Genomic DNA, 19,873 nt, shown 5'->3' with positions numbered 1-19,873 from the left:
ATGAAGAGGAAGTATTGTGATTTTGTTCTCATCCAGAAAAAATGATTCAGATCACCTTTCTAGCCTCCTTTGCTTGGATTCCATGCAAGTCTACATCTGTGACCATTACTATAACCACATCACCAAACAGCTTCTGAAGACTTGTTCTCTGACTTCATAGCACCCTGTTAGATGAGTTCAGAAATCAGAAGCTGGTTTCAAGATGATTCTCCCTTCTCTCTTTCTCTATTCTTACCTTCTTCTTCCTTTTATTTTTATGATGCCCCCATATATATTCTCTGATTAAAGATGCTGCATTCTTTCTTTCTAACATTTGCACATCAGCTTAAGGACTTTATGAAATTTCCTTGGAAATCTTTTTGATAGCTGTGCGCTTCATATTTTCCTCTTTCCTCTCTGTATTTCCCATCTCTGGCCTCAGATTACCTCTCTTCCATGGTTCCTTGCCTGCTTTCATTCTTGATTGTTTTATTTTAATTTACACCTGTTTCATAAGAATTCATTTTATTACAGAATTTCTGTTCATACCTTCTCAAGCTTCCTCGTGATTGGGGATAACTGCAGTGTCTTCCTTCCCAAGACAATTAGTCAATTTGGTTTGTGCCATTGAAGGAACTTTCTTCAGATGATAGGGCAGGAAAACTTGACCCCAGAACATCAGGTTAAAAATATCTGAAAGTAGTTGTTTACCCTGGCTTCTGCCAGACCAGTGGAATATTTTATCTGTATTAAAAGATTGTTTCCCTTTAAGAAAATTTTATATTGCTCCATTTCCTGGAGTATGACATCACACAAGGAAATAACATTCAAGAATAGAAAGACAAGTCAAGCTCCCTTTGCAAACGTATCATCATTCTTTGTGGTACCGCAGAAGCATTCTCAGTATTCTAGTAAACTGAGGTACTTAAAAATATTATGTCAGTTGTCCTCTTGTTCTCACCATGTGCCCAGTGTCCATTGTCATTCTCTCAGAGGTTTCTGCGTGGCCTTATTGACTCTTTTCTCCACATTACTTATGGGAGATGTGCATGAGAATAGTAACACCCATATGAAAATGACTTTGAGAAGTTGCATTTCCAGAAAGGAATACGTAAGAATTCATTGGAATTATAAATAGTTTACAAGACCATAAATCTCTGTCATGTCTTCTACCCAGATTTTTTAAATCAGAATAATATAAACTGAACAGATAGTACAAATATAAGGCCATGAAATTGAGCAGGCTTTCCCTGAGAAAAGACAAATTTGTTCTGAGTTAATATTCAGGGGCAAGTGCATTGGCAATGGATAAGGGTAACTCTTAATTTCATCCATTCAAATATAGGCTTTTGATGGTCCGTTATTCAAAAAGGCAAGCCATGATTTATAATGAAAGTGTGTCACAAAAGAATTAGAGTTAACAGATTGATATTGATCTACCTAATGAGTAGTATCACACTATCTTTTTCCTCGGCTTTGCATTTGTACATTTATCTGTTTCAGAAGCAATCTTTTTATTTGACATTCCCTTCCTGTGCCCTGTAGTATGTGTCTCGACTAGACTAACCTCTGATTGTTGCTGTAGTTTCCTGAGGGTATCGGTATACTTGCCATTTCTGAATGATTTCTGTTACAAGTCTTCTTTTTTCTTTGTTCCTTCGAGACAGATATCCTTTGCAGTGAAACAGCCAGGGTTTGTGAGCATCGAGATAAGCCCAGTATCTGACTGCACCATTGCCTGATAATGCCTGCTATGCTTAAATAACTCTCCAATTATTTGACCCTATTCAATATTATGATGAGGGACCTGAAATGACTTTTTTTCTCAGTTATCTTACCTACTTCCAAAGAAAGGTTCTAATCTTTGCATGAATAGCAAAATAAATCTATCAGTAACACAAACACTGAAGCCCTGGGTTTTAAAAATGAAGATACCGAGCTTAGAAAAAGGCCAGACTCTGCACTGCCAATTATATGTGATGAATCATTAAAAATAACTCCGTAATGTGTATGTCTGTTTATAATCTTCCAGGTTTGGGTGAATTTGCAGTCGGAAATTTACTTCCGATTTATAAAATGAACGTTTGAGGCATTTTTTGTTTTTGTTTTTTTCAGTAAGAAGAATGAAGCAGAATAATGAAATAGCTTAATGTTCTCATGTTTTTTCTCTGCTTTCTCCCTCTGTTAACACCATTTTACTCTGTCTACTTCACTGCCACTGAACACACAGTACATGTATGAGAGGCAGAATCGTGTAGGTGCTAAACGGAAGTAGCCTCTCAAACTCCCAATCTGCCTCAAAGCGGCTATGAATGCTCAACCTCTCTATGTTTCAGCGTCCTTAAATATATAATATTAATAAAGGCAGCCATTGCTCATAGGATTGTTGTGAGGGTTGAAGGAGAAAAAATACATAAAATACTTTAAAATAAGTGTCATCAGCAAAAGCATGAACTGTAACGTAAAGCATGGATTTTTAAGAAATAGTTATGTGTCGGTACTGTCATTAATTGTAGCAAATATGCCACACAAATGAAAGATATTGATAAAGTAGGAGCAGTATGTAGGGGAAAAGTGACATATAGGAACTCTATAAACTCTGTACAATTTTCCTATAAACTTAAGACTGCTCTAAAAATAAGTCTATTGATTTTTTCAAAATGTCAGTATTGTTGTTGTTGCTGTAAACTACTGTTTAATCAGTTCTGACTCATAATGACCCTGAGCACAATAGGATGAAATGCGGTCCGGTCCTGTACCATCCTCACAAATGTATGTATGTTTGAGCCTATTGTTACAGCCACAGTGGCGATTCATCTTGTTGAAAATCTTCCTCTTTTTTTGTGACCATCTATCAAAAGGAGCTCTGGTGGAATAGTAGTTACGAGTCGGACTGCTAACCTCAAGGTAACAGTTCAAACTACCAGCTGCTTTGTGGGACAAAGATGAGGCTTCCTGCCCTTGTCAAGATTTACAGCCTCAAAACCCTATACAAGGTCACTATGAGTTGTAACCGACTCCAAGGCACATAACCACCACCACCAAATATAATGTACATTTCCATGGCTATTCTTGTTGTTGTGTTGTTAAGTGCTGTGGAGTCAGTTCTCACTCATAGCAAACTGTATAGGATTTCCAAGGAGCAGCTGGTGGCTTTGAACTTCCAACCTTGTGGTTAGCAGTCCAGTGCTCATCCAACAGCGTTGTACCAGGATTATTATTTATTGTTATTGTTATTGTTAAGTGCCGTCGAGTTGGTTCCGACCCATAGCGACCCTGTACAGGGTTTCCGAGGGTGTAAATCCTTATGGGAGTAGAAAGCCTCATCTTTCTCCCGCGGAGCGGCTGGTAGTTTCGAACCGCTGACCTTAAGGTTCGCAGCCCGATTCGTAACCACTACGCTACCAGAGCTCAGCCTACAATTATAATATTTGATTCTTGTGAATGAGCTTGCCCAGTATCCCTTCCTCTTTCCTTTGATCACAATTCCCTGGGTTTCTCTGGTAACTCCTCCCCTTTGTGAGCTTTCACTAGGACTCATAGTCAAGGTGCTCTGGCTTACCCAAGTCAAGAGTTGAGCATAAGATCCTATTGTGACAACCAGATCTTTATACTCTATAACCTATAAGACATTTTCAAATGATGTATTTTTATATTCAATGAAGTACCCAAATATGAAGTGCCCATACTGGCAAATTATACACCAACATAAGCTAATGTAGCCGTGTTCTAGATAAAACTTTTGAAACATTCCCAACACCACAAAAATTCTCTTTGCATTCCTTCCCAGTCTAGCTTATCCAAATAAAGAGTAATCTGAATTCTATTAATACAGAAGAGTTTTGCATATTCTTGAAGTCTAATTTAATGTGATCATTAAATATGTAAGTAATCTTTTATGCCTTTTTAAATACAACAATATACTCACATATGTGAGATCCATTCATGTTGTACAGCGCTAATTTCTTTGTCTTGTTGTTTTCCTCATTGCTGTTCAGTATCGATATGGTACTCTGGTAGTATAGTGGATTATGAACTGAGTTGCTAGCCAAAAGGTTAGCAGTTTGAATCTACCAGCCACTCCATGGAAGAAAGATGAGGCTTTCTGCTCCCATGTGGCTGCAGGATAATGCATTGGACTACAAGGTCAGTTTGAACTGCAAGATGGCAGTTCAAACCCACCAGCTGCTCCAAGGAAAACTTATCCTGGCCTACTGTGAGTAGGAACCAACTTGAAGACATTTAACAACACCACACATACATATAAGGGTAAGTCAAATATTATCTGTGCTCTGTTCATAGCGTTTATTTTAATCAACATTTAGAAGACAAATACATCATTTTTAGACACAGTTTCCTTGTTTTGCAGTACACTTTGTCCATCTGTCAACAAGCTTTTGTATTCCCTTTTTTAAAAAAAAGAAAAAATGTTTTAGGCTAAGCTGAGCCACGAAGGCACCACTGTCTTCACTTCATCAGAAGTGAATCTTCATCCTCAAAGGACTGCTTTTAGGGGACCAAACAGGTGAAAAACTCCCTTGGAACAAAATCAGGGCTATAGGAGGCTGCTTTAACACCTCAAAGGAAGTTTTTGCAGAGCGTCAGCAGTGTGGGCATGCAGGGTTACGAAGCCCTTGGATAGCAGTTCTCTGCATTTAATCCCAAATTTTTGCTTCAGCCCTTCAGTGAACATCTCACCGTAAGGAACACCTTTCTTTGATTGTTGAACCTTTTTCCTGATAGTGTTCCAGTACTGACTCTTGAGAATCCAGAAAACTATAAGCATCTATTTTCCAGCTCATGGTTGAATTTTGAACTTTTTCCTCGTCAGCAATTGAGATTTCCATTCCACACTCTGCTGCATATTTTCGGGCTTGTAGTGAAGAATCCATGTTGTAGCATCAGTAATGATTTTTTTTAAAGAACCTTTTACCTTCCTTCAAATATTGCTCCAAATTTTGTTTGCAGGTGTCCAAACACTTCTGTTTATGCTCTTCTGTGAGTTGTTTCAAGAGTCGTCTTGCACAAACTTTCTGAAACCCAAGTTTGTTATGAATTATTTCATAGGTAGAGCCATGGCTGACTTATTTGCTGTATATCCCACGGTCACTTGTCTATTTGACAGAATCATTTTACTTGCACGCTCAATGCTGTCATCATCCATGGACGTGGATGGGATTTCTAATATAACCAGAGTGTAGATAATTTTTTACTTACCCTTGTATATGTTTATTGGTTAGTGACTTATCTTCTTCCCCCTAAAACAATCCTTGCCTACCCTACAGTCACAGAGATAATACCTTCAGTTTGCCTCTAGAAGATTTACGGTTTCACCTTTACTCCATGTCTGTCAAATTTTGTGTCTGTCTATAAGCCAGCGTCATTGATCGAAATAACTATCTTTTCTTTATTGAATTTTAGCAGTACCTTATTCATAAATTAAGTGATCATGTATACTGGTTCTGTTTCTAAACTTTTAATTAAATTAAATCAGGCTCTTTTTCCTTCCTTAATCTAGTATTTACAGTATCTTCATTGTTATTGTTTGAAGTTTCATTGAGTCGTTTCTGACTATATAAGGTTTTTGAGGAGCAGCTGGTGACCTTGAACCACTGACCTTATAGTTCAAATGGATTTGCAGTCTGGCGCATTAACCCACAGCACCACACCAGACCTCTTGTATCTTAATTAGCATAATATTATAATAGATTGTATTAGTAAACCTTCCTTCAGCATTGATTTCTTTCTCAGGAAAGATTTGCTTTGTAGGTCCTCTGTATTTTTTATAGCATTTAAAATTAGCATCTCAATATTCACAAAAATAGGCTACAGAACTTTTTTCTACATTTCATTTATTTTGTTGTTATTGAGATTATACTCAGGAAAGCGTATACCAATTTATTACTTTTTACATGTATTATTCATTTTACATACAATGTAATTCCGTGATTAAAGTCTTTGAGGTGTACAACTGTTCTCATACTCCTTTTCTGAGTTGGTCCTCCCTCATTAACATAAACTCACCATTTCCTGAGATTCCTGTGTAATCTGTTGCATTGCTGCTGTCAATCTGATGGTGTGGTGGGTTATGTGTTGAGCTGCTAACCACAAGGTCAGCAGTTCGAACACACCAGGCATTATGTGGGAGAAAGATGACACTTTCTACTCCCATGATGATTTACAGCCTTGGAAGCCCTGTACAGAATAACTATGAGTCAGGACTGACTCAATGACTTACAACCACCAACAACAACCAGATAGTTCTTACAAGATCATAATGCTCAAGGCAGAACTTTTTTTATTGGTTATGCTAAACTATTGTTCTATTTGAAGATAATTTCAGGGAATGTTTTTGGTTTAAGCTTAAAAGATTGTTTCAGGGCAATATTTTCAGTGCTTCAACTAGCCTCTATTGTTCCAGAGTGTCTGTTGGAGTGCATTAGAATTTGAAATTCTCTTCTTCATTTCCTCCCTTCTGTTCAGGTCTCTTCAAAGGATTCTTTGTTCAAAATGTCTAGTAAGGGTAGACAGGCATTCTCATGGTAAAGAGGGCAGTTGGCAATTAGCTGCACATTCCATAGCCTCTTTCTATCCTGAGTATCTGTTTTCCTCTGTTGCTGCAAGTTAATAGAAACCAATTGTTGTGGCTTGGGTGGCTGCCTACAAGTTTGGAAGACCCCAGTCATTATGCAATAAACCAGGAGATAGAACAGAAGTATCAAACATGCTATTAGGCCAATTAACTGAGATGTCTCATGGAACCATGAGGCATCTAAACCTCCAAACAAAAGAACCATATTCCACAAGCAGCTTGGTTATACATACATAGCCTTGGCAACTATGCTTTTAAAATTGTCATTTTTGTAAAGATATCTATCACACAACTTTTGCCAATTCAACTTTTTAAAGCTACACAATGTATTGACAGTTGTTAAGGAGCTCTGGTAGCATAGTGGTTACGAATCGGTCAGGGAACCACAAGGTCAGCAGTTCGAAACTACCAGCTGTTCCATGGGAGAAAGATGAGGCTTTCTGCTCCCATAAAGATTGACAGCCTCGGAAACCCTGTACAGGGTCGCTATGAGTCAGAACCGACTCCACGGCACATAACGACAACAAGAACAACTACTCAATGCAATTTTCCATCACCATGAATTTGCCTTTTCACCCTCTCTCTCACTTTTGTTATCACTGTGTATCTACACATTTGCCCTTGTTGTTGTTAGTGCCCTTGAGTAGTTTCTAACTCATAGTGACTTTGTAGAGGATTTCCAAGGAGCAGCTGGTGGGTTTGAACTGCGATAAACAGTCCATTGTTTATCTTACAGTGCCTTTGCTTGTCTTTTTTATGTAAGTGAGGTCATGCAATGCTTGTCCTTTTGTGATTGGCTTGTTTCACACAGCATAATGTCCTCAGGCTCCTTCCATACTATAGCAGGTATCAAGACTTCATTTGTTCTAAGGGTAGTGTAACATTCCATTGTATGTATGGACCATATTTTGTTTAGCCATTCATCTGTTGATGGGCATTTAGGCTGTTTCCACATTTTGGCTATTATGTATAGTATTTCAATGAACATTGACGTGTTGTTGTTGTTAGCTGCCCTCGAGTCAGTTCGGACTCATAGTGACCCTGTGCCCACTGTGCCAGCCTCACAACTGGGGCTCTTGAGCCAACTTCTGCTATCACTATGCTGATCCACTTCATTGGGGTCTTCCTAATTTTCAGTGACCCTCCATTTTATCAAACATGATACCCTTCTCTAGGGACTGGTCCCTCCTGATAACATGGCCATAGTATGAGACACGAAACCTTGCCATCTGGCTTCTAAGGAGCATACTGCATGCACTTCTCATTTTTTATTTAAAGTTTTAATTGTGAATTGAGTGATAGTTTATACAGGAGAACATTGGTTTTACCTGCATGTACTTATTTTAACACACATTTGTTTGTTCTTCAGGCAGTCTATGGTATTTTTAATATTCTCTAACACCATACTTCACAAGCATCAATTCTTCTATGGTGTATCTTAATCACAGTGAAACTTAGATCAAATAGCACAGCCTTCAGTATGGATTACATTTCAATGTAAAGAAAACAAAAATCCTCATCATTGGACCAATAAACAAATTCTTATCAGTGGAGAAAAGATTGAAGTTGTCAAGGACTTCATTTTTCTTGGATCAACTATCAACACTCATGGAAGCAGCAGTCAAGAAACTAAACGACACATTGCATTAGGAAAATCTGCTGCACAAGACCTTTTGAAAGTGTTGAAGAGCAAAGATGTCAGCTTGAAGACTAAGATGTGCCTGACCCAAGCCATGCTATTTTCAATAACCTCATATGCATGCGTTCGACAGTAAATAAGGAAGACCACAGAAGAATTGATGCTTTTGAATTATGGTGTTGGAGGAGAATATTGGAAGTGCCATAGGCTGCCAAAAGAACCAACAGATCCGTGTTGGAAGAAGTGCAGCCAGAGTGCTCCTTGGAGGCCAGGATGGCCAAGCTTTGTCCCTCATACTTTGGACATATTGTCAGGAGGGACCAGTCGCTGGAGAAGGATATCATGTTTGGATGTTTGGTAAGGTGGAGGGTCAGAGAAAAAGAGGAAGACCCCCAATGAGATGGATTGGTCAAGTGGTAGCATCAAAGGACTCACGCATGGCAACAGTAGTGAGGTTGGCCCAAGATCAGGCAGTGTTTCGTCTGCTGTGCATGAGGTCGCTATGAGTCGGTATCGACTCGATGACACCTAACAACAACAAATTTCACATGCAGATGAGGCTATTAAATATACCATGGCATGGCTCAGGCGCACCTAAGTCCTCAGCCTGATATCTTTGCTCTCTAATAACTTAAAGAGACCATGTACAGCAGATTTGCCTAATGCAATACATCATTTGATTTCTTCACTGCTGCTTCCATTGAGTATTGGTAGTGGATCCAAGCAAAATGAAATAATTCACATCTACAAATCTTTTCTCTTTCTATTGTTATATTATTTATTGGTCCAGTTGTGAGGAATTTTGTTTTCTTTACATTAAGGTGCAATCCGTACTGAAGGCTGTGGTGTATGATCTGCATCACTAAGTATTTTAAGTTCTCCTTGTTTTCAGCAAGCAAGGTTGCATCACCTGCACATCACAGGTTGTTAATGATTCCTCCTCCAATCCTGTTGCCACTTTCTTCTTCATATAATTCACCTTCTTGGATTATTTGCTCAGTACACAAATTGTATAAGTATGATGAAAGAACACACACCTGGTGCACGCTTCTCCTAATTTTAAACCATTCAATGCTACCTTGCTCTGTTCAAACAACTGCAAATTGGTTTTAGTACAGATTCCTCATGAGCACAATCAAGTGTTCTGGAATACCCATTCTCCACAATTTTGTCCATAGCTTGTCATGATGCACACAATCGAAAGTCTTTACATAGTCAGTAAAACATAGATAGACATCTGTCTCATGTTCTCTGCTTTCAATCTTATGTTTTATATGAAATGCTGTTGTTGTTGTTAGGTGCCATCAAGTCGGTACTGACCAGCAACCTTATGAACAGTATAACAAAACACTGCCTGATCCTGGGTCAACCTCACTACAGTTGCCACGCTTGAGTCCATCAATACTGCCACTTGGCCAATCCATCTCAAAAAAGAGTTCTTCCTCTTTTTCTCTGACCCTTCACCTTACCAAACATGATATCCTTCTCCAGAGACTGGTCCCTCCTGACAATATGTCCAAAGTATGAGAGATGAAGTTTGGCCATCTTGGCCTCTATGGAGCACTCTGGCTGCACTTCTTCCAAAACAGATCTATTGGTTCTTTTGGCAGTCCATGGTACTTTCAATATTCTCCTCTAACACCATAACTCTAAGGCATCAATTCTTCTACGGTCTTCCTTATTCACTGTCCAGCTTTCACATTCATATGAGGTTATTGAAAATACCATGGCTTGGGTCAGGCGCACCTTAGTCCTCAAGCTGACATCTGAAATGTACAAAGTTTATATTTGTGCTTAATAGGAGGAATAGGGAAAAAAATATAATTACTCCATTGTCTAAAAATGGAAATGTTTCAACTAATTTTGAATTTTGAAAATTTTATGAGTTAAGAAAAACATTTACAATGAATTACTGTAGATCAAATAGATATCCATATAGAAAATACCTAACAGTGAATCTTTAATATACTTTACTTCTAAATATTATATTAACCTATAATATATAAGCTTTCTTGTTTTAAACAGTTTTTTAAACAAATGATTTTTAAAAGAGATGAAGAGAAGTACTTTACCACTTTTATTTTATCTCTTTGACTAGATAAGAATTCCCATCTAGTATAATTTCATATTATTCTCCAGAACTTCTAAGGTTTCTTCTAGTGTTGGTTTGATGGAAATGAATCATATTTTAGCATTTGCTTGCCTGAAAATCTATTCATTTTGCGTTCGTATTAAATAATATTTTTACTCAACAGTTTTTGTTTTGTTTTCAGCTCTTTAAATGATGTTACTTTTTGGGGGGAGGAAGGGGGCCTTGTAATGTTTCTGTTGCAAATTCAGAGGTCGTTTTTATTTTTAACTCTTGTATTAATTTCCTAGGACTTCCGTAACAAATTACCACAAATTGTGTTGTTTAAAACAACTAAAATATATTTTCTCACAATTTTAGATGCTCAAAATTAGAAGGTGTCAACATTGCCAAGCTCCTTGGAAAGGCTATAGGGAAGCATTTTCCTGAGTCTCTTAAGCCTCGGGAACCTTGGGCAGGGTTACTATGAGTCAGAACTGACTCCGTGGTACTTAACAACAACAACTTATAGTTTCTGGTATCTGCTGAAATACTTAGTATCCTTTGGCTTGAGGTAGCATAATTCCAATCTCTGCCTCCTTCTTTATTTACATGGATTTATTCTGAGTCTTCAGATCTTTCTCTCCTTATAAAGTCACCAGTCATTCAATTTAGGGACCATGATAATCCAATACGGCACCATCTTAACTTGATTACATCTGCAAGCAGTATTTCGAAACAAGGTCACATTCACAGGTATCAGGGGTTATGACTTTAACAGAGCTTACCAAGGAACACAGGAGTCCTGGTGCGGTGTTGTGCTCTAATGATTCTGGCTGCAAAGTAGCTTGAACTGCAAGGTCGGTAGTTCAAGTTCACCAGCCACTCCTTGGAAACCCTACACAGGGTTTCTGTGGGTCGGAATCGACTCGACATCGCTTAACAACAACAACAACCGAGGAACACAATTAATTCTACTGTATCCCTATATCCAGTTTCTTTTTGTCTTTCTTTTACTATAACTGCCTTTAACATATTTTATCACTGCTTTTCTGGTATTAGGATATAGGTTTGTGGGTTTCTTGAACTTCCAGATATAAAGACTTGTTTTTCCATCACATTAGATAGGAAAAAAAGCCATTTAACCACTCTCTACCTCCCACCCCTTTCTTCTAGTATTCTAATTAGACATACACATACTGTTGTTGTTGTTAAGTGCCATCAAGTCAGTTCCAGCTTTTATATCTTCTGTTTTTCTTTATTTTATTCATGTTTCCGTTTACTTATATATATTTATGCTGTTGTTGTTGTTCAGTGCCATCAAGTTGGTTCCGATTCATAGCGACACTGTATAGGGTTTCTGAGGAGTGACTGGTGAGCTTGAACCACAGATTTTGCAGTTCAAACTAACCTTACAGTCCAGTGCATTAACCCACAGCACCACTCCAGGACTCCATATGTATTTATAATCTACAATCATTTCTGTTCTTTTTGTTTTATGTTTTACTTTTTTCTAGTAGTTACGGAGCATTTCCCTTCTTGCCATGCCCTTGTACTTTTAAAAAAATCAGATGCTGAATATTGTGAGTATTTTGTTGGGTTTTATTTCAGTTGGCAGTTCATTTGTATGTTAATCAATTTGATTTGATTTGGAGGCTTTTTGAAAGCTTGTTAACGTAAATCTGGGGAGCATGGTGGCTTTGTGGGATAAGCACTGGACTGCAAATGATGGGATCAGTGATTGGTACCTACCAACCACTCTACAGTAGAAAGATGAAGCGTTCTGCTTCTGCCAAGATTTACAGCCTCTGAAACCCTAATGGGTAGCTATGAGTCAGAACCAACTCAACAGCACTTAAAAACAACAATAATATAAATTGGGCATAGATTTTATCTAAAATTAATTTATCCTCTGAATAATATTTACTTTGTATAGAATATCTACTGAAAGTCACAGGTGTTTCGTGTTTATTTGTTTGTTTTCCACTTTGGCTGGTAGGGCCAACATTCAGTATTTTTAACCTTGGATTTCCCATGTATTTGTTCTTTTCAGAATTTGTCTTTTATTCATTCAGCAAAGAAACTCCTAGGAAAACAGTTGGGATAATGACAGCGGTCAACTCATTTTCTTAGCGTCCTGAGGTTCCTGTTATATAATGTCTAAAATAGTTATTTAATTTATTCTGTCCTGTTTTCTTGATATTTGTTGCAGAAGGTCAAATCCAAGATTCTGACATCTCTGAAAACGGACGTTTCATACGTCAGCTTTAATCAATTTTCAATACACTATGTATTTATCTTATTTTATTGTACTCACTTATTGTCAGTAAAATGATGTCTTCCATCATTTTAATGCAAAGTCAGACAAGCTGACTAACTAGAGACTCCCCATGACCCAGATCAAGCACTAGAGTTGGCATCATTTCTGAATGGTTGATATCCAAGCTTTCGACTGTTAACTATTTTGACTTTTACTTATGCTTACAATTTTTTGTGGAATTGAAATGATCAAGTTTTCAGAAAATATACCACAAATAGTAATAAGCATTTGGTATGTTGTATTTAGCTATTATTAACTCAATTTTTAAAAGGATGCTGTGGCTACCTTATCAGAATGATTCATTTCTCTTGGTCATACTTTAAAAATAACTAACTGCTTCATCACTTGGTAAAATCATCTACAACCTTACAAGTTCTAACAGCTATTTTTAGTTATATCCACTATTCCTTTCCTCAACACACACAAACTGCTTTGCTGAAAAACCCCTTCTTCTCCCACTCTTGACAGAAACAGCAACTTCTATCCTCTATGTCCCTAGACTTATTCCTTTAACAGATACAATAAAGAAAGATTACTAATGAATGTGCTTCTGCATAGATCATTCTTCTCTTCTTGGTTGTCTTGGAAACAAAGACAGAGTACCAAAGCTTATTTCAATCCAGGCACTTTAGATGTAGCAGTGAGGCAAGCCTGAGCTCAATATACGTGCCGTTTCCTTTTTACTCACTTTGAAATAAGAATCATTCTGCACAGGTCTCCTGGATTCATTTGTTATGACTATTAATTTCTTAAAATTTGTGATTGGTGGGCATCAACTCATTTGTTGTTGTTGTTAAATGCCATTCTGTTGGTTTCCACTCATAGCGACCCCATATAGGATTTCCAAGGAGCAGCTGGTGGGTTTGAACCACTGACCTTGCAGTCCAGTGCTTTATCCTACAGAGCCACACCAGGATTCCTTTTGTTGTTGTTATGTGCCGTGAAGTCGGTTCTGACTCATAACGACCCTGTACAGGGTTTCCGAGGCTGTAAATCTTTATGGGAGCAGACAGCCTTATCTTTCTCCTGCAGAACAGCTGGTAGTTTCAAACAGTTGACCTTGTGGTTTGCAGCCCGATTCATAACCACTACACTACCAAAGGATTTCTTTGTTGTTGTTGTTACGTGACGTCGAGTCGGTTCCAACCCATAGCGACCCTGAGCAGGTTTTCCGAGGCTGTAAATCTTTACGGGAGCAGAAAGCCTCATCTTTCTCCAGCGGAGCAGCTGGTAGTTTCAAACTGCTGACATTGAGGTTCGCAGCCGATCCGTAACCACTACGCTAGAGGATTTCTTTAGGCTCATAAAATTCATTTGTTGTTCTTGTCATTGTTAAGTGATGTCGAATAGGTTTCAACTCATACAAACCCTGTATAAGGTTTCCAAGGAACATCTGGTGAGTCTGAACCACCAACCTTGTGTTTCAAACTGACTTTGCGGTTCAGTGCTTTATGCTGCTCCTATAATTTATGCAGCTCAAGGCTGGAACCGAAACATATGGGGCAGGACTTCGTCATAGTCTTCATATACCTATTCACCTTACTTTTTGGAGAGAGGTTGAACAATGTATAGGTGAGCATAAGGACGGGGTAGCAGGGCAGGAACTGGCCCTCCGTATTTGTGTGGCTCTGGAGGATAATAACAAATAACAAATCTGTGAACTTGAAATTTTAATTTTGTGTTAGAAATTTTTGTTTGTTTTGTTTAGTCTTGTCTCAGATTTTATTATGTAAATCCCATTATTCAAAGTTGCCTAAATCCATTTGGAAATCTTAAAAAAATAATAATAATAATAATTGGGGATTCTTAAAGTGAATTTATTGGCTTTTCTGATCCAGTTTTGTTTGGACCAAAATCCAGTATTGTACAAAGTGTTAAGCATATATTTTTATATTTACTGAAATGAACTGTGGGGACTTTGGATAATAAGGAAAAGGTTAATATTAAAGCCATGTTTATTACAGTATAATTAACATGTTAAACCATGGGATAAATGCCATCAATAAAAAATTATTAAATAAAATTAAAAAAAAAAAAGCAAACTGGACAGCTAACTTCAAGATCAGTGGTTGAAACTCACCATCTGTCCTACAGAAACCCTTTACAGGGTCACTATGAGTCAGAACTGAATATATGGCACTTAACAACAGCAATAATCTATGTGGCATTGTAAGATAACATCTAGATTGATAACTACAAGGTTGGCAGCTCAAACTCATCAGCCTCTCTTCAGAAACCCAGTTCAGGGTTGCTCTGAGCCAATACCAAACCCAATAGCACTTAACAACAACAATATTTTCCTGAACTATTCAACTCTGCAGCAACTATGCATTTCCTTCTCAGCAAAAGTAGAATCAACATTTCTATAGTTAAGAAGTTGTTGCCAAGTGCTTTAAAGCTGCTTGCAACTCATAGCAACCTCTGTAGGCTTTCCGAGGAATGGCTGGTGACTTTGAATCGCCAACTATGTGCTTATCCTACAGTGCCACAGTCCAAGGAACATGTTACAATTTAAGTAAGCCTCCACAGACTCTTAGGCCCTACATAAGAAACAAAAAGGTTTTAAAGTGTTATCTATGTATCTTTTTGACTATTCCCAGTTCTCTCCTTGAGCAAAATTCTAAGAAATTCAGTTATTTTTTCTTTATCTTATTATCTTTGAAGGATATCTTATTCCTTAGGAATAGCATTTGTTGTTGTTGTTGTTAAGAGTTGGTTCCAACTCATAAGATCCTATATAGGGTTTCTAAAGCTGTAAATCTTTGCAGGAGCAGAAAACCTCATCTTTTCCCCAAGGAGCAGCTGGTAGGTTGGGCTGCCGACTTGGTGGTTCTCAGTCTAGTGCTTGCTCTAAGCACTTTAAAAAAATGTTTGGCATTGCTTTTAGAACTGACTTTATCCCCAATATATTTTTGTTGATTCCCAAATCACTTATTTATTCATATATTGTTCTTCTCCTTGATTTTAAATGCTTTCACCTCTGTTTAGTCTTTCAATGCTGTTTTCTTCTCTAACTTCTGTAAGCCTTAGTAATCAGGTGAGTTTTGTCCAAAATATCTGCTAATATAAGGAAGGCATGTTGTTGTTGTTGTTAGGTGCCATCGAGTCAGTACTAACTCATAGTGACCTTATGCACAGCAGAACAAAACTCTGCCCGATCCTGGGCCAACCTCACTACTGTTGCCATGCTTGAGTCCATCAATGCTGCCACTTGGCCAATCCATCTCTTTGCGGGTCTTCCTCTTTATCTCTGACCCTGCACTTTACCAAACATGATATCCTTCTGCAGCGACTGGTCCCTCCTGATAACATGTCCGCAATACGAGAGACAAAGTTTGGCCATCTTAGCCTCCAAGGAGCACTCTGGCTACACTTCTTCCAAAACGGATCTATTGGTTCTTTTGGCAGCCCATGGCACTTTCAATATTCTCCTCCAACACCATAACTCAAAAGCATCAATTCTTCTACAGTTTTCCTAATTCACTGTCCAGCTTTCACATGCACATGAGGTTATTGAAAATACCATGGCTTGGGTCCGGTGCACCTTAGTCCTCAAGCTGACATCTTCACTCTTTAACACTCTATCAAAGTCATGTGCAGCAGATTTGCCTAATGCAATATGTCGTTTGATTTCTTGACTGCTGCTTCCATGAGTGTTGATAGTTGATCCAAGAAGAAGGAAGCCCTTGACAACTTCAATCTTTTCTCCTTTGATAAGAATATTGTTTATTAGTCCAGTGGTGAGCATTTTTGTTTTCTTTACATGAAGATGTAATCCATACCGAAGGATGTGGTCTTTGATTTACATCAGTAAATGTTTTAAATCCTCTTCACTTTCAGCAAGCAAGGTTGTATCATCTGCATATCGCAGGTTGTTAAGCATAGGCTGGAGAGCAAGTTTCAGTGTCTCTTCTGACATCCATTTTGACCTTTTCCTTCTTTCTTGTCTTCTTAATGACTTTTTGCTTTCTTCATGTATGATGTTCTTAATGTCATCCCACAACTCTTCTGGTCTTCGGTCTTTAGTGTTTAATGTATCAAATCTGTTCTTCAGATGATCTCTAAATTCAGGTGGGATATATTCAAGGTCATATTTTGGCTCTCGTGGACTTGTTTTCATTTTCTTCAGCTTCAGTTTGAATTTCCATATGAGTAATTGATGGTCTATTCCACAGTCTGCTCCTGGCCTTGTTTTGACTGATGATATGGAGCTTTTCCATCGTCTCTTTCCGCAGACCAGGAGTCCTGGTGTGGTGCTGTGGCTTAATGTGTCAGACTGCAAAGCCATTTGGACTTCAAGGTAGGTGGTTCAAGCTCCCCAGATGCTCCTCAGAAACCCTATACAGGGTCACTATGGGTCGGAATTGACTCGTCGGCAGTTAGCAACAACAACAATTGATGGTCTGTTCCATAGTCTGCCCCTGGCCTTGTTTTGACTGATGATATGGAGCTTTTCCATCATCTCTTTCTGCAGATGTAGTCAATTTGATTTCTATGTATTCCATCTGGAAAGGTCCATGTGCATAGTCTTCTCTTATGCTGTCTAAAGAAGGTATTTGAAATGAACAAATCATTGGTTTTGCAGAATTCTATCATGCGTTCTCCAGCATCACTTCTATCACCAAGGCCATATTTTCCAACTACTGATTTTTCTCTTTGTTCCCAACCTTTCTTTGCATTCCAATCACCAGTAATGATCAATACATCTTGATTACATGTGTGATGGATTTCAGATTGAAGAAATTGGTAGAATTCTTCTATTTCATCCTCACTGGCTTTAGTGGTTGGTGCGTAAGTTTGAATAATAGTGGCATTAACTGGGCTTCCATGTAGGCGCGTGGATATTATCCTATCACAGACAGCATTGTACCTCATAACTGATCTGGATATGTTCTTTTTGACAATGAATGCAACACCATTCCTCTTCAATTTGTCATTTCTGGCATAATAAACTATGTTGTCATTACATTAAAAATGGCCAATACCAGTTCATTTCAGCTCACTAATGCCGAAGAGATCTATGTTTATGCATTCCATTTTATTTTTGAAAACTTACAATTTTCCCAGATTCATACTTTGTACATTCCATGTTGCGATTTTCAATGGATGTTTACAGCTGTTTCTCTTCATTTTGAGTTGTGCCCCATCAACAAATGAAGGTCCCGCAGGTTTTTCTCTCACAAGCTTTACTCCATTTGCGTCATCACGGTCAACTCTACTTTGAGGAGGCAGCTCTCCCCAGTAGCATTTTGAGTGCCTTCCCACCAGAGGGGCTCATTTTTTGGCACTATATCTGACAGTGTTTCTCTGCTATTCATAAGGTTTTCAGTGACTAAATATTCAGAAGTAGTTCGTCACTCCTTCTTCCTAGTCTGCCTTTGTCTGGAAGCTCATGTGAAACCTGTCCACCATGGGTGACCCTGCTGGTATTTAAAATACCTGTGGCATAGCTTTCAGAATCACAGCAACTCACACGCCACCACGGTACGACAAACTGACAGACAAGTGATGGAAGGAAGGTATACACAGCTACAAATGGAGAGAAATACTGTATTTAGATTCTGTGTTTAAGCCTCATTGTGGGACAGGGTACCCATGTGATATACAGTTGCTGTGGTTTGTCGTGGTGTTGGCATGTTGTGGGGTCGGTTCCAATTCATAGCAACCCTTGATAGGGTTTCTGAGGCTGTAAATCTTTACAGAAGCAGAAAGCCTCATCTTTTCCCCTTGGAACAGGTGGTCGTTTCAAACTGCTGACCTTGAGGTTAGCAGCCCGACTTTTAGCCACTATGCTACCAGAGTCCCTGGTACACTTGCTAGTTAGTCCTTTACTAATTCACTAATTTACCTTACTTTGACTTCTGACTTTACAATAATTGCTTTGCTTGGTTTAGGGTTAGTAAGGCAAGTGCTCTGAAACCATGTTATCTACTTGTAGATGTGTAACTGGCATGTTACCAGGAAAGCAGACTTTGAAGACAAGTATTTTCAGATTAATGCTGAATCTTGAAATTACAGTGGTAGTCAGCTTCCGGCAACATGAAAAAGCAGTATCTTAGTGGCCAGCTAGAGTAGGGCTGGGCGGGGACTGGGCATGTCCGTGAGACAGCGGCAGCGGCAGCAGCGGAGGCTCTACAGGGAGGTTCAGGCTTCCCGGGCCAACAGCTGCCATGATCCTACTGGAGGTGAACAACCGCATCATCTAGGGGAAGCTTGTGCTCAAGTTCGAGAAAGCGGCTGCCGGAAACAAACCGGAAGCAGTAGATATAACATTTGAAGATGTTGATGGAGTCCTTTATCATATTTAAAATCCTAATGGAAACGAAACAAAAGTGAGGGTCAGTATTTCTTTGAAATTCTACAAGGAACTCCGGGCACATGGTGCTGATGAGTTATTAAAGAGGGTATACGAAAGTTTCTTGTTAAGTCCAGAATCAGGATACAATGCCTCTTTGCTATATGACCTGGAAAATCTGCCTGCCTTTAAAGAGTCCCTCGTCCATCAGGCCGGCACGTTGAAATGAAATTGTTTTGCTTCTGTCTTTGACAAATGCTTCCAATTCCAAGAAGAAGGCAAGGAAGGAGAGAATAGGGAAATTACCCTTATAGGGATGATGAGACCATAGATGTTGATTCTAAAAAGGACAGAGTTACTGTAGTTTTCAGCACAGTGTTTAAAGATGACGATGAGGCGGTCCTTGGAAAGGTGTTTATGCAGGAATTCAAAGAAGTACATAGAGCCAGCCCCACAGCCCACAAGTCCTCTTTAGCCAGAGGGCGCCCCCTCTGGAGCTGAAAGACACGGATGCTGCTGTGGGCGACAACATTGGCTCTATCACCTTCATGCTGTTCCCTCGTCACACCAACAACAGTGCCCGAAACAACACCATCAACATGATCCAAACGTTTCGGGAGTACCTACAGTACCGCATCAAGTGCTCGAAGGCATATGGTCACACATGGGTGTGGGCAAACACCTCTGACTTCCTCAAACTGCTGGACGATGAGCATCCAGATGCCGAGACAAAAAGAAATGAAAGCAATTACAGGAAGTTGTTTTCATCCCGCTAACCCTGGGGCACAGACTGGCTGAAACCCTTGCTGCTGGATAATCGTAGCTTTTAATGTTGCACATCTTCAGGTTGGAAAATATTCCACAGAATCGAGCTGTGCTTGCAAGGACTTCATATTTCCCAATAATTTTTTAAAAAGCCAAAAAAAAAAAAAAACCATTAATTCCACTTGATCAACTTAATCTTTTTCTTTATCTTTTCC

At 38.8% G+C, this 19,873-nt stretch overlaps 1 pseudogene; it reads left to right on the top strand.

Annotated features, from left to right (window-relative positions):
• The first annotated feature begins 18,768 nt into the window (after positions 1 to 18,768).
• On the top strand, positions 18,769 to 19,669 carry LOC102837872 (annotated as a pseudogene).
• The last annotated feature ends 204 nt before the right edge of the window (positions 19,670 to 19,873 follow it).

The sequence above is a fragment of the Chrysochloris asiatica genome, unplaced genomic scaffold (genome assembly GCF_000296735.1).
Source record: "Chrysochloris asiatica unplaced genomic scaffold, ChrAsi1.0 scaffold00003, whole genome shotgun sequence".
NCBI classification, from domain to species: Eukaryota; Metazoa; Chordata; class Mammalia; order Afrosoricida; family Chrysochloridae; genus Chrysochloris; species Chrysochloris asiatica.
Note: the sequence above shows the minus strand (reverse complement) of the source record. Positions and strands in the feature narration are given on the sequence as shown.